The following is a 15754-nucleotide window of genomic DNA, read 5'->3' on the forward strand; positions in this document are numbered from 1 at the left end:
TAAATCTTTGTTGAAGAGGTTTGTTGAACCTGTTGTTCCGGGGGTTGCACCTCCAGACCCTGTATTGGTTGAAGGTAACATGGAATATGAGGTAGAGAAAGTACTGGATTCCCATCTGGCTAGACGGAGACTCCAGTATTTGGTTAAGTGGAAGGGTTATGGTCAGGAGGATAATTCCTGGGTCTCTGCCTCTGATATTCATGCCAAAAGATTGGTGCGTGCCTTTCATCGGGCTCACCCTGATCGCCCTGGTGGCGTGGTTGAGGGTTCGGTGACCCCTCCTCAAGGGGGAGGTACTGTTGTGAGTTCATTTTCCCCTTCACTACTGAGGCCCGAGGAACTCCCTCTTCTGGTGAAGAAAGGTAGTGAGCCTGATTGTCAAACATCTGGGGCTGATGATGATGACTGGCTGAGTGGAGTTAATGACTGGATATAAGGCTGCCGACGCCCTTCTGGCCTGCGGGTGATTTCTCTGTGGACTTCTAGGAAACCAGTCTGATTCCTGCTCATCTAAAGCTAAGATTTCTGCTTTGCCTTTTTGCACTAGTGTTTTGTTTTCCTTGCTTTTCTGGATTCTGCCATTCCCTGCTGGGGTGAGCTGAATCTCCTTTTGCCTGTTGCTCTGTCTTCAGAATATTCCTGAGTACTGACATAGCTTTTTTGAAGCCTAGCGTCTTCAGGGCCTTTTTTACTGTCAGTTTGTTGGCTCTTATTTTCATAGGGTTTTTCACAGATTGCAGACAGCAGCCTTCCTGTCCTTTCCTATCTAAGCTAGCGTGGGCCCCATCTTTGCTCTGTCTATCTTTCTGTCTGTGTTTTGTTCTTTCTTCTTGCTTCACCGTCATTATATGTGGGGGCTGCCATTTGCTTTGGGGTCTGCTCTGGGGCAGTTTAGATTTCCCTTTCTGTCTTTAGGCTATGTAGTCCTCCGGCTGTGATCGAGGGGCCTAGGGCATCGTAGGATCCCCCCACGGCTACTGCTAGTTGTGTTGATAGGTTCAGGGGTCTGCAATCCGATAGCTGCCAACTTCTCTGGTTTTCTGGACTTAGCTAGCATTTCTATTTTTGCCTCCTACGGTGACTCAATCATAACAGGAATGTCTGTATTACACGTTTTATATTACACGAGAGGAGCGTCTGCATTACACGTGTGATTTTACACAGGTAGAGTGTCTCTATTACATGTGTGATATTACACAGGGGAGTGTCTGCATTACAAGTGTAATATTACACCAGGGTTGTGTCTGTAGTACACCTGGGATATTACACGGCGGTGTGTTATGATTGAGTCACAGTAGGAGGCAAAAACAGAAATGCTAGCTAAGTCCTGAAAACCAGAGAAGTTGGCAACTATCAGATTGCAGACCCCTGAACCTATCAACACAACTAGCAGTAGCCGCGGGGGGTTCCTACGATGACCTAGACCCCTCGATCACAGCCGGAGAGATACATAGGCCTAAAGAAGGAAAGGGGAAATCTAACTGCCCCAGAGCAGACCCCAAAGCAATAGGCAGCCCCCCACATATAATGACAGTGAAGCAAGATGAAAACACTTACACAGACAGAAAGACAGGCTGAGCAAAGACGGGGCCCAAAAACTACCTAGATAGGAACGGATAGGAAGGCTGCTGTCTGCAATCTGCCAAAACCCTATCAGAGACAAAAGCCAACAAGCTGATATAAAAATGGCCCTGAAGCAACTAAGCTTCAAAAACTAAATCAGCACTCAGGTACATTCAGAAGACAGAGCTCACGGAACACTGCACACTCCAGCAGGGAGTGGCAGAATCCAAAAAGAAAAACCAAAACAAATCTTAGATGCAAAAAGGCAAAACAGAAAACTTAGCTTTAGGAGAGCAGGAATCAGACTGGTGTCCAAGAGTCCACAGAGAAATCACCCGCAGGCCAGAAAGGGCGTAGGCTGCCTTAAATCCAGTCAGTGACTCCACTCAGCCAATCGTCTTCATTAGTCCCAGGTGCCTGATAATCAGGCTCACTACCTTCCTTCACTAGAATAGGGAGTTCACCAGGCCTCAGTGACGGAGGGGAAAATGAACTCACAACAGTACCCCCCCCTTGAGGAGGGGTCACCGAACCCTCAACAACGCTACCAGGGCGATCAGGGTGAGCCCGATGAAAGGCACGCACCAATCTTTTGGCATGAATAACAGAGGCAGAGACCCAGGAATTATCCTCCTGACCATAACCCTTCCACTTAACCAAATACTGGAGTCTCCGTCTAGCCAGACGGGAATCCAGAATTTTCTCTACCTCATATTCCAAGTTACCTTCAACCAATACAGGGTCCAGAGGTGCCACCTCAGGCACAACTGGCTCAACAAACCTCTTCAACAAGGACTTATGGAACACATTATGGATCTTAAATGTGACAGGAAGAGCCAAATGAAAAGAGACCGGATTAATAATCTCCAAAATCTTGTAAGGGCCAATAAATCAAGGCTTAAACTTAGGAGAAGCCACCTTCATAGCAATATTTTTTGATGATAACCACACCATATCACCAATCTTAAACTGGGGACCAATGGTCCTATGTCGATTGGAAAACCGCTGGGCCTTTTCCTGGGAGAGAGATAACATATCCACCACTTGGTCCCAGATCTGGTGCATTCTCTCCACCACAGTGTCAACACCTGGGCAGGCAGAGGGCTCCACCTGCCCTGAAGAAAATCGAGGGTGAAAACCAAAGTTACAAAAAATAGGTGACATCAAAGTGGCAGAACTAGCTCTATTATTTAAAGCAAATTCGGCGAAGGGCAAAAATGAAACCCAATCATCCTGATCAGCGGAAATAAAACATCTCAAATACGACTCCAAGGTCTGGTTTGTTCTCTCTGTCTGCCCATTGGTCTGAGGGTGAAAAGCAGAGGAGAAGGACAACTGAATTCCCAACTTGGAACAGAACGTCCTCCAAAATTTAGACACAAATTGAACTCCTCTGTCAGATACAATGTTCTCAGGAATCCCGTGCAAGCGAACCATCTGTTGCAAAAACAGAGGCACCAACTCAGAGGAAGATGGCAACTTAGGGAGTGGTACAAGATGAACCATCTTAGAGAACCTATCACAAATCACCCAAATAACAGTCATTCTTTGAGAGACCGGCATATCAGAAATGAAATCCATTGAAATATGGGTCCATGGCCTCTTGGGGACCGGCAAAGGCATCAACAACCCACTAGAGCGAGAACAAGATTTAGACCGGGAGCAAGTCCCACAGGACTGCACAAAATTACTGACATCATGAGACAAGGTGGGCCACCAAAAGAGCGACTCACCAGATCTCTAGCACCAAAAATACCTGGATGACCAGCCAATGCAGAGCAATGAACTTCAGACATCACTCTCTTCTTCCACTGGTCAGGAACATACAACTTTCCACTGGGGCAACGCTCAGGTTTGTCCTCCTGGAACTCTTGCAGAGCAAGTCTCAAATCGGGCGAGATGGCAGAAAGAACTACCCCTTCGCCTAAGATGGTGGCAGGCTTGGTCACCACAGGAGAATCAGCAAAGAAACTCCTAGAGAGGGCGTCAGCCTTGACATTCTTAGTTCCAGGAAGGAAAGAGACCACAAAATCAAAACGTGTAAAAAACAAGGCCCACCTAGCCTGTCTAGGGTTCAAGCGTTTAGCCGACTCTAGGTAAATCAAATTTTTGTGGTCAGTGAGGACCACAACTTGATGTTTGGCTCCCTCCAACCAATGTCTCCACTCCTCAAATGCCCATTTCATGGCCAACAGTTCCCGATTCCCCACATCATAGTTACGTTCAGATGAAGAGAACTTACGGGAAAAGAAAGCACAGGGATTCATTTTAGATGTTACCGGATCCTTTTGGGACAACACCGCTCCTGCACCAATCTCAGAAGCATCCACCTCTACCTGGAACGGGAGTGAGACATCAGGTTGCCGCAGAACCGGGGCGGAGGTAAATCTACGCTTCAGCTCCTGAAAGGAAGCAACCGCCTCCGGAGACCAATTCAACACATCCGCACGCTTCCTGGTCAAGTCAGTCAATGGTTTGGCAATACTAGAAAATTTTGCTATAAATTTCCGGTAAAAATTAGCAAAACCCAAAAACTTCTGGAGGGCCTTCAAAGAAGTGGGCTGAACCCAATTATAAATGGCCTGTACCTTGGCCGGGTCCATTTCAATAGTTGACGGAGACAAAATAAATCCCAAAAAAGGAATTCTCTGTACTCCAAAAAGGCATTTTGATCCTTTGACATACAGAGAATTCTCTCTCACGATCCGGAACACAGTCCGAATATGTTCCACATGAGAATCCCAATCCTTGGAGAAGATCAAAATATCATCCAGATAGATAATCAAAAATGTATCGACAAAATCTCGGAAAATATCGTTCATGAAGCACTGGAAGACAGAAGGGGCATTAGTGAGCCCAAAAGGCATCACCAGGTACTCAAAATGTCCCTCCGGAGTATTAAACGCCGTCTTCCATTCATCCCCCTGCTTAATGCGGATAAGATTATACGCCCCCCTGAGGTCAAGCTTGGTAAACCAGCAAGCACCTCTGACTCTAGAGAATAGATCCGAAATCAGGGGTAACGGATACTGATATTTAACAGTAATTTTATTGAGGGCACAATAATCAATACAAGGCCTTAAAGAACCATCCTTCTTGGCCACACAAAAAAACCAAGGGTGAAGAGGATGGTCTAATATGACCCTTCTCCAACGCCTCCTTAATATAGGATCGCATAGCCTCGTGCTCGGGTACAGATAAATTGAAGAGCCGACCCTTAGGAAATTTACACCCCGGGTTTAGTTCAATTGCACAGTCATAACTCCTATGAGGAGGCAAGGACGCAGACTCATTCTCACTAAATACATCATAGTAGTCCGCCAAATAGTCAGGAACCTCATGCGACTGAGGAGAGGTGGAAAATACCGAAGCCTCACTAAAGGTACACCGGCAACCCCAACTCACCACAGACACAGACTTCCAATCCAAAACTGGATTATGAATCTGCAACCAGGGAAACCCCAGAACAATGGCATCATGCAGACCTTGCAACACCAAAAATCTGCAATTTTCTTGGTGGTCTGGGGCGACTCGCATGACCAACTGGGTCCAAAACTGAGGTTTATTTTTAGCCAGAGGGGTAGCATCAATCCCCCTCAAAGGGATAGGCGTCTGCAGAGGTGTCAACGGAAATCCACAACGTTTAGCAAAATCCAAGTCCATTAGGTTTAGCGCTGCTCCCGAATCCACAAAAGCCTTGGCGGAAAATGTGGACAGGGAACAGATCAGAGTAATCGCCAAAAGAAACTTAGGCTGAACACCACCAACAGAAAACGTGTGTGCAAAGCGTTTCTCACGTTTAGGACAAACAGAAATAATATGCGAGGCATCTCCACAGAAAAAACACAACTTATTACGCCTTCTGAATTCCTGACGTTGCGCCTTAGACAAAACTCTATCACATTGCATAGGTTCAGACGTCTGTTCAACCGGTGGCAACACCTCTCGTGTAATCCTGCGTTCACGTAAACGCCGATCAACCTGAATGGCTAAAGACATAGAATCGTCCAGAGCAGAGGGAACAGGAAATCCCACCATAGTATCTTTTACGGTTTCTGACAAACCCCTCCGAAAGAGAGCAGCCAAGGCACTATCATTCCAGGTAGTAAGGACTGCCCACTTTCGGAACTTTTGACAGTACAACTCTGCAGATTCTCGACCCTGGTTCAATGCCAGCAGGGTCTTTTCAGCCTGATCAATAGCATTAGGTTCGTCGTACAACAACCCCAAGGCTTGAAAAAATGCGTTCACATTAGTCAGAATAGGATCATCTGGTTTCAAAGAAAACGCCCAATCCTGGGGATCGCCGCGCAGCAAAGAGATGACAATTTTAACCTGCTGTGCGGAGCTCCCTGACGAGTTAGGCTTCAAAGCAAAAAATAATTTACAATTATTTTTGAAACTCAAAAATTTAGATCGATCCCCAAAAAATACATCAGGTGTGGGGATCTTTGGTTCAACAGCATGTGAACGAGCAAGGTAGGCGGAAATTCCCCGCACTTCCACAGCGAGCTGCTCCACACGATCAGACACTTGCTTTATCTCCATTGAGAGAGAAAAAAAAAAAAAATTCCCCCTACGGCCTCAGAGATATAGAGGAAAGAATATACACACACCTTTTTTTTTTTTTTTTTTTTTTTTTTTTAAAACACAATTCTTTCCTGCTATTGAGTACCCCAGGATCTGCGGTTTGGCGGGTGATTCTGTTATGATTGAGTCACCGTAGGAGGTAAAAACAGAAATGCTAGCTAAGTCCAGAAAACCAGAGAAGTTGGCAACTATCAGATTGCAGACCCCTGAACCTATCAACACAACTAGCAGTAGCCGTGGGGGGTTCCTACGATGACCTAGACCCCTCGATCACAGCCGGAGAGATACATAGGCCTAAAGAAGGAAAGGGGAAATCTAACTGCCCCAGAGCAGACCCCAAAGCAATAGGCAGCCCCCCACATATAATGACGGTGAAGCAAGATGAAAACACTTACACAGACAGAAAGATAGACTGAGCAAAGACAGGGCCCAAAAACTACCTAGATAGGAACGGATAGGAAGGCTGCTGTCTGCAATCTGCCAAAACCCTATCAGAGACAAAAGCCAACAAGCTGATATAAAAATGGCCCTGAAGCAACTAAGCTTCAAAAACTAAATCAGCACTCAGGTACCTTCAGAAGACAGAGCTAACGGAACACTGCACACTCCAGCAGGGAGTGGCAGAATCCAAAAAGCAAGAAAAACAAAAACAAATCTAAGATGCAAAAAGGCAAAACAGAAAACTTAGCTTTAGGAGAGCAGGAATCAGACTGGTGTCCAAGAGTCCACAGAGAAATCACCCGCAGGGCAGAAAGGGCGTAGGCTGCCTTAAATCCAGTCAGTGACTCCACTCAGCCAATCGTCTTCATTAGTCCCAGGTGCCTGATAATCAGGCTCACTACCTTCCTTCACTAGAATAGGGAGTTCACCAGGCCTCAGTGACGGAGGGGAAAATGAACTCACAACAGCGGTGGTGTCAGTTTTACACGAGTGATAATACACGGGGGGGAGTGTCTGTATTATATGTGCGATATTACATGGGGAGATGTCTGTATTACACGAATGATAGTACATGGGGGAGTGTCTGTAATACACATGTGATACTACATTGGGGAGTGTCTGTATTAAACAGGGAGTGACAGTATTACACATGTGATCTTACACGAGGGAATGTCTCTATTATACCTGTGATACTGCACGGGAGGAGTGTCTGTATTACATGTGTGATATTACATGGGGGAGTGTCTAGAATACACGTGTGATATTACCCAGTGAAATGTCTGTATTACAGGTGCGATACTACACGGGACGAACGTCTGTATTACTTGTGTGATGTTATACAGGGGGGAGTGTCTTTACTACACGTGTGATATTACATAGGGGGAGTATCTGCATTACACATGTGATATTCTACAGGGGGAAGTGTCTATTACATTTGTGATGTTACACGGAGGATTGTCTGTATTACACGTGTGATATTTTATGGGGGAGGGTCTATATTACAAGTGTGATATTACACAGGGGAGTGTCTGTATTACACCTGGGTTATTACATGAAGGAGTGTCTGTATTACACCTGTAATATTACTCGGGGAGTGTCTGTATTATATGGTAGTGTGTGTATTACATGTGTGATATTACACAAGGGGAGTGTAAGCACAGGAGTCAGGATAATAGGGTCGATGGTGCCCTGAAAGTTTACTGGCTAGGCTAGAATGGCAAGCCGGGGTGTCCTGCCCCTTTATGGCTGTCTGTCCTGGTGCCGCCCCTTTATGGCTGTCTGTCCTGGTGCCGCCCCTTTATGGCTGTCTGTCCTGGTGCCACCCCATTATGGCTGGCTGTCCTGATGCCGCCCCTTTAATGGCTGTCTGTCCTGGTGCCGCCCCATAGAATCATAGAATCATAGAATGGTAGAGTTGGAAGGGACCTCCTGGGCCATCTGGTCCAACCCCCTGCTCAAAGCAGGATTCGCTAAATCATCCCAGTCAGATGTCTGTCCAGCCTCTGTTTGAAGACTTCCATTGAAGGAGAACTCACCACTTCACGTGGCAGCCTGTTCCACTCATTGATCACTCTAACTGTCAAAAAGTTTTTTCTAATATCTAATCTGTGTCTCCTCCCATTCAGTTTCATCCCATTGCTTCTAGTCTTTCCTTGTGCGAATGAGAATAAAGTTGATCCTTCTACAATGTGACAGCCCTTTAGATATTTGTAGACAGCTATTAAGTCTCCTCTCAGTCTTCTCTTCTGCAAACTAAACATTCCCAAATCCTGCAACCTTTCCTCATAAGACAGGGTTTGCAGACCGGTCACCATTCTGGTCGCTCTTTTCTGAACTTGCTCCAGTTTGTTGATGTCTTTTTTAAAATGTGGTGCCCAAAACTGGACACAATATTCCAGATGAGGTCTGACCAAAGAGGAGTAGAGGGCAATAATGACTTCACGTGATCTAGACTGTATGCTTCTGTTAATACATCCTAGAATTGCATTTGCCTTTTTTGCTGCTGCATCACACTGTTGACTCATATTCAGTCTGTGATCTATTAGTATACCCAAGTCTTTTTCACATGTGCTGTCACTTAGCCCTATTCCTCCCATTCTGTATATGCTTTTTTCATTTTTATTGCCCAGATGTAGTACTTTGCATTTCTCCCTGTTAAAAACCATTCTGTTAGTTGCTGCCCACTTCTCCAGTTTATTTAAATCTTTTTGAATCCTCTCTCTCTCTTCTCTAGGATTAGCTATCCCTCCTAGCTTTGTGTCATCAGCAAATTTAATCAGTTTACCCTCAATTCCTTCATCTAAATCGTTGATAAAGATGTTGAACAATACAGGGCCCAGGACAGAGCCCTGTGGTACCCCACTTGAGACATTCTTCCAACTGGATGTGCAGCCATTTACGACCACTCTTTGGGTCCGATCACTAAGCCAGTTATGAATCCACCTAACAGTTGCCTTGTCCATTCCATACTTAGTCATTTTTTCAATAAGGATTGTATGAGAGACTTTGTCAAATGCTTTGCTGAAGTCAAGATATACTATATCTACAGCATTTCCTTGATCCACCCAATCAGTGATTCCGTCATAGAAGGAAATTAAGTTAGTCTGACATGACTTATTAGTTACAAACCCATGCTGACTCTGTTTAATCACTTTATTCTTATCCAGGTACTGACATACATGTTGTTTAATAATTTGTTCAAAGATCTTTCCTGGTATAGAAGTCAGACTCATCGGCCTATAATTCCCTGGGTCCACCTTCTTCCCCTTTTTGAAGATAGGAACAACATTTGCTCTTCTCCAGTCTTCCGGCACTTCTCCTGTTCTCCAAGAATTTTCAAAGATTATGGAGAGGGGTTCAAAAATTTCTTCTGCTATCTCCTTCAGTACTCTGGGGTGTAATTCATCTGGACCTGGAGACTTGAATTCATTTAGGTTAGCTAAGTGTTTCCTTACTATCTTTCTGTTTATAGATATCCTGGATTTTTCTATTCCCTTAATAGGACAGTGAAGAACAGTTGATGTTACATTTCCTTTCTGAGAGAAAACAGATGCAAAATAGGAATTTAAAAGTTCAGCCTTCTCAACATCCTGTCTTACCATTTCATCCTGTAAAAATCCTATAGCATCTTTGACTTTTCTTTTACTTTTGACATATCCCCAAAATCCTTTATTATTGCTTTTGACATCTCTTGCAAGCCTCAATTCATTTTCAGCTTTAGATAATCTGATTTGTGCCCTGCAGGTTCTGCAGACAGCATTATATTCTTCTTTAGATATGCCTCCCTTTTTCCATTTTATAAACATTTTTTTCTTCCTTTTTAGCATGTGCTTAAGTTCTGTGTTCATCCATCCTGGTTTCCTTAAATGCTTCCTATTCTTCCCTCTTTTCGGAATTGTTAACAACTGTGCTTTGAGAATTTCATTTTTCAAGATTTCCCATCCTTCCTGGACATTTTTGTCTTTAAGGATATCCAGCCATTGGATCCCTCCAATTCTCTTTCTGAATCCCTTAAAATCTGCCTTTCTGAAATCTAACCTTGACGTCTGAGTCTTCACAGGTCTTCCGCCTCTACTTATCCAAAATTCTAAAATAGCATGGTCGCTACCTCCTAGGGTCCCTGCCACTTTTACCTCCTCAACCATTTCCTCCCTGTTTATAAGGATTAGATCCAAGGTAGCAGTTCCCCTTGTTTTCTCCCCTACCTTTTGGAAGATAAAGTTGTCAGCAAGAGAGGATAAGAATTTCCTTGACCTGTTAGTTTTGCCTGAGAGAGATTCCCAACAAATGTCTGGATAGTTGAAATCTCCCATGACAACTATGTCATATTTTTTGGAGAACTTGGCCATTTGATGCATTAAGAGTTCATCCATATCTTCAGCTTGCACAGGCGGCCTGTAGTAAATGCCTACAATGGTGTCCTTTCCATTGTTCTGTCCTTGTATTCTTACCCAAACAGTTTCCACAGAACTCCCAGTCTCTGAAGCTTCAATCTCTGTGCAGATATACGCGTTTCTAACATACAATGCGACACCTCCTCCTCGTTTATCAAGTCTGTTTCTTGCAAATAAGTTGTATCCTTCTAGTCTTGTATTCCAATCATGTGTATTGTCCCACCAAGTTTCAGTGATTCCAATGACATCATATTTCTGTTCCTGTGTTAGTAGTTCCAATTCTCCTTGTTTGTTGCCCATGCTTTGTGCATTAGTATAGAAACATTTTAGTTTGTGATTGGTTTCTCTTTCTCCAATATTTTTATTAATTAGATTCTTTTGTCTTTGTTCTTCCTTTCCACTTCTAATAGCAGAGTTCTCAATAGCATTTGTCAGGTGTATGGCTTTTTCTGGTCTTTTGCTTCCCTTCCCATGTTGTTCTAGTTTAAAGCTCTCCTTACAAGTGTAGCAAGGAGACTTCCAAATACATGCTTTCCAGTCTTCGTAAGGTGCACCCCATCTCTAGCAAGTAGTCCATCGTATAAGTAGTTCACTCCGTGATCCAGAAATCCAAATAGTTGCTGACGGCACCATCGACGTAGCCAGTTGTTCACCTGCAGAATCTTATTCCACCTCCTTGTTCCATGGCCATCCACTGGGAGGATGGAAGAGAAGACCACCTGCGCTCCCAGTTCTTTCACTTTCTTGCCTAAGTCTTCAAAGTCTCTGCAGATGGTTTCCAGGTCGTTTCTTGCGGTGTCATTTGTCCCCACATGTAGTAGCAGGAATGGGTAGTCATCTGTAGGTCTGAAGAGTCCTGATATCCTGTCAGACACATCTTTAATTTTTGCACCTGGAAGACAGCACATTTCTCTTGTAGTTATATCCGGTCTGCAGATAGCGGCCTCTGTTCCTCTCAACAGGGAATCCCCCATGACCACCACTCTCCGTTTCTTCTTCACAACATTTTTCTTTCTCCATCCAGGAGGACTCTGAAGGCGTACAAGGTTGCTGTTTGTTGGCAAAGTCTTATCCTGATGTATTTCTTCATCGTTTTCCTGCGTGAGAGCCTGGTACTGGTTTCTGAGCAGTATGGGTGCTGACTGCCTCCTGATCCTCCTGCTTCTCTGGGTCACATGTCTCCATTCCTCTGTTTCTTCAGGTGCACTTCGAATTTCTTCTCTTTCTGTAACATGAAGAGATAATTCTGCTCTGTCCAAGAACTCTTCACCTTCCTTAATGATCTTCAACGTAGCAAACCTCTCTTCGAGATTTTGCAACTTTTCCTCCAAAAGGGACACAAGCTGCATTTGTGGCATGTGAAGTTTGGCTTTTCCACTGGTAAGTCTGTGAACATGTAGCCTTTATGGCTGTCTCTCCTGGTGATGCCCCTTTTATGGTTGTCTGTCCTGGTGCCGCCCCATTATGGCTCTCTGTCCTGGTGCTGCCCCTCTATGGCTGTCCTGGTGCCGCCCCTTTATGGCTGTCTGTCCTAGTGCCGCCCCATTATGGCTCTCTGTCCTGGTGCTGCTCCTCTATGGCTGTCCTGGTGCTGCCCCTTTATGGCTGTCTGTCCTGTTGATGCCCCTTTATGGCTGTCTGTCCTGGTGATGCCCCTTTATGGCTGTCTGTCCTGGTGATGCCCCTTTATGGCTGTCTGTCCTGGTGCCGCCCCTTTATGGCTGTCTTTCCTGGTGCTGCCCCTTTTATGGCTGTCTGTCCTGGTGCTGCCCCTTTATGGCTGTCTGTCCTAGTGCCGCCCCGTTATGGCTCTCTGTCCTGGTGCTGCCCCTCTATGGCGGTCCTGGTGCCGCCCCTTTATGGCTCTGTCCTGGTGCCACTCCTTTATGGCTGTCTGTCCTGGTACCGCCCCTTTATGGATGTCTGTCCTGGTGCCGCCCCTTTATGGCTGTCTGTCCTGGTGATGCCTCTTTATGACTGTCTGTCCTGGTGATGCCCCTTTATGGCTGTCTGTCCTGGTGCCGCCCCTTTATGGCTGTCTGTCCTGGTGCCGCCCCTTTATGGCTGATGCCGCCCCTTTATGGCTGTCTGTCCTGATGCCGCCCCTTTATGGCTGTCTGTCCTGGTGCCGCCCCTTTATGGCTGTCTGTCCTGGTGCCGCCCCTTTATGGCTGTCTGTCCTGGTGCCGCCCCATTATGGCTGTCTGTCCTGGTGCTGCCCCTTTATGGCTGTCTGTCCTGTTGATGCCCCTTTATGGCTGTCTGTCCTAGTGCCGCCCCATTATGGCTCTCTGTCCTGGTGCCGCCCCTCTATGGCTGTCCTGGTGCTGCCACTTTATGGCTGTCTGTCTTGGTGCCGCCCCTTTATGACTGTCTTTCCTGGTGCTGCCCCTTTATGGCTGTCTGTCCTAGTGCCGCCCCGTTATGGCTCTCTGTCCTGGTGCCGCCCCTTTATGGCTGTCTGTCCTGTTGATGCCCCTTTATGGCTGTCTGTCCTGGTGCCACTCCTTTATGGCTGTCTGTCCTGGTGATGCCTCTTTATGGCTGTCTGTCCTGGTGATGTCCCTTTATGGCTGTCTGTCCTGGTGCCACCCCTTTATGGTTGTCTGTCCTGGTGATGCCTCTTTATGGCTGTCTGTCCTGGTGATGTCCCTTTATGGCTGTCTGTCCTGGTGCCGCCCCTTTATGGCTGTCTGTCCTGGTGCCACCCCTTTATGGCTGTCTGTCCTGGTGCCGCCCCTTTATGGCTGTCTGTCCTGGTGCCGCCCCTTTATGGCTGTCTGTCCTGGTGCCGCCCCTTTATGGCTGTCTGTCCTGGTGCCGCCCCTTTATGGCTGTCTGTCCTGGTGCCGCCCCTTTATGGCTGTCTGTCCTGGTGCCGCCCCTTTATGGCTGTCTGTCCTGGTGCCACCCCTTTATGGCTGTCTGTCCTGGTGCCGCCCCTTTATGGCTGTCGGTCCTGGTGCCGCCCCTTTATGGCTGTCTGTCCTGGTGCCGCCCCTTTATGGCTGTCTGTCCTGGTGCTGCCCCTCTATGGCTGTCTGTCCTGGTGCCGCCCCTTTATGGCTGTCTGTCCTGGTGCCGCCCCTTTATGGCTGTCTGTCCTGGTGCCGCCCCTTTATGGCTGTCTGTCCTGGTGCCACCCCTTTATGGCTGTCTGTCCTGGTGCCGCCCCTTTATGGCTGTCGGTCCTGGTGCTGCCCCTTTATGGCTGTCTGTCCTGGTGCCGCCCCTTTATGGCTGTCTGTCCTGGTGCTGCCCCTCTATGGCTGTCTGTCCTGGTGCCGCCCCTTTATGACTGTCTGTCCTGGTGCCGCCCCTTTATGGCTGTCTGTCCTGGTGCTATATGTCAGACAGCTGGGGGTATCACAGTACTAGTGAATCCCATGTACAAGCACTTCACCTGACTCCTACTGTGGTTGTTTTTAATCTTGTGATTTAAATAAAGCTGTGGCCATTTTGATAACCAAAATAATGTGTTGTGTATTTATTCTAGTGCTTAGGTTTACTGTAGTTATGGTGGTTTTTAGATGGAGTGGGGGTCCGTCTCATATCCAAAAGTCAAGTATCTCTATGACATGTGCGATATTTTAAAGGGTAAGTGTCTGTATTACACGTATTATATCACATGGGAGAGTGTCTGATTTACACATGTGATATTATAAGGGGATGTCTATTACACATGTGAGATTACACAGTTGGATTGTGTATATTATACAGGTGATACATGGGAGAGTCTATATTACATGTTTGATATTACACTGGAGAAAGGTTTGTATAACTATTGTGATATTTCATGGGAGGCGTCTGTATTACATAAGGCAGTGTCTGTGTTACATGGGGGAATGTCTATATTACATGGGAGAGTGTCTGTATTACACGTGTGAAATTACTTGGGGGACTTAATGTATTAAATGTGTGATATTACACGTGGAGAGTCTATATTACACTTGTGATATTACACAGGGAGAGTTTCTGCTTTACAAGTTTGATATTACACTGAGTTAGAGTATTATTACATGTGCGATATTAGCCCTAAGGCGGGCTACTAAAATGATAAATGGAGTTGGTTCACTACAATACCCAGAAAGGTTATCAAAATTAGGTCTATTTACTCTAGAAAAGAGAAGACTTAGGGGAGACCTAATATATATGTACAAGTATATCAGAGGGCAATACAGAGATCTCTCCAATGAACTGTTTGTACCAAGGACTGTGACAAGAACAAGGGGGCATTCTCTTCGTTTGGAGGAAAGACAATTTCTGCCCCAGCATAGAAGAGGGTTCTTCACGGTAAGAGCAGTGAGGCTCTGGAATTCTCTTCCTGAGGAAGTGGTGATGGCCAACTCACTGAATGAATGTAAGGAAGGAATGGAGGCTTTTCTTGTGAGTAACAGGATAGAAGGTTACGAATAACAGAATATTATAGGTAGATGGTGACCCAGCTTAGGGGAAGGAATTTTTTTCCCTATGGAGAAAATTGTCTTCTACTCTGTGGGTTTTTTGCCTTCCCCAGGATCAACAATGCAGAACAGCTGCACTAAAAATAGGCTGAACTAGATGGACATAAGGTCTTCCTTCAGCCTTCAAAACTATGTTACTATGTTACCTGTGATATTACACGGAGGAGTGTCTGTATTACATGTGTGATATTACACGGAGGAGTGTCTGTATTACATGTGATATATTATACTGGTGGAATATCTGTATTACATGTATGGTATTACACCGGGTAGTGTCTGTATTATACGTGTGATATTACAAGGGGGAGTGTCTGTGTAACAAGTGTGACATTACACTGGGGAGAGTCTGTATTACATATGTGATATTACACAGGGGAGGGTATGTATTATATGTGTGATATTATATGAGGGATTGTCTGTATTGCACGTGTGATATTAAATGGTGGGAGTGTGTGTATTATACGTGTAATGTCATGTGGGAGTGTATATATGTATAACATGTGTGATATTAAACAGGGAAACTTTCTGTATTACACAGAGAAATGTCTGTATTACACGTGTGATATACGGGGGAGTTTCTATATTACACATGTGATATTACACGGGGGAGTATCTGTATTACACAGGTAAGTGTCTGTATTACACATGTGATATTACACAGGGGAGTATCTGTATTACACGGGGAAGTGTCTGTATTACACATGTGATATTACACAGGGGAGTATCTGTATTACACGGGGAAGTGTCTGTATTACACGTGTGATATTACACAGGGAGTGTCTCTATTACACATGTGATATTACA

General features: G+C 45.5%; 1 protein-coding gene across 3 annotated transcripts in view; it reads right to left on the bottom strand.

Moving 5' to 3' along the window:
- Positions 1–15754, bottom strand: part of SLC2A4 (solute carrier family 2 member 4) — a 199817-nt gene that overhangs the window by 25080 nt on the left and 158983 nt on the right. The gene's annotated exons all lie outside the window — the stretch shown is intronic.

This window comes from Dendrobates tinctorius, unplaced genomic scaffold, assembly GCF_039654945.1.
Source record: "Dendrobates tinctorius isolate UK_male_01 unplaced genomic scaffold, ASM3965494v1 ptg000424l, whole genome shotgun sequence".
NCBI classification, from domain to species: domain Eukaryota; kingdom Metazoa; phylum Chordata; class Amphibia; order Anura; family Dendrobatidae; genus Dendrobates; species Dendrobates tinctorius.